The sequence below is a fragment of the Scylla paramamosain genome, unplaced genomic scaffold (genome assembly GCF_035594125.1).
Source record: "Scylla paramamosain isolate STU-SP2022 unplaced genomic scaffold, ASM3559412v1 Contig97, whole genome shotgun sequence".
Classification (NCBI taxonomy): domain Eukaryota; kingdom Metazoa; phylum Arthropoda; class Malacostraca; order Decapoda; family Portunidae; genus Scylla; species Scylla paramamosain.
In genome coordinates this window covers 124674-125000 of record NW_026973762.1, presented here as the reverse complement: position 1 = coordinate 125000, position 327 = coordinate 124674, and positions in this window count along the sequence as shown.

Below are 327 nucleotides of genomic sequence, written 5' to 3'. Positions count from 1 at the left end.
CGACTATTTGAAGATGATGTTCTCCTGCTTAGTTATGAAAGCAACGCTTTTCATAGTATAGTTATAATTATATATATATATATATATATATATATATATATATATATATATATATATATATATATATATATATATATATATATATATATATATATATATATATATATATATATATATATATATATATATACATAAACCATACTGGAAGAGCAAGGAGTTAGTGTTAATAAATATATTTGTTTTTTCTTCCAACTAGAAGAGGGGAAACTGGTTATGCTACCAAATGGAAGATAGTTTCTGAAAATTAGAATATGAATTCAGTTGAAA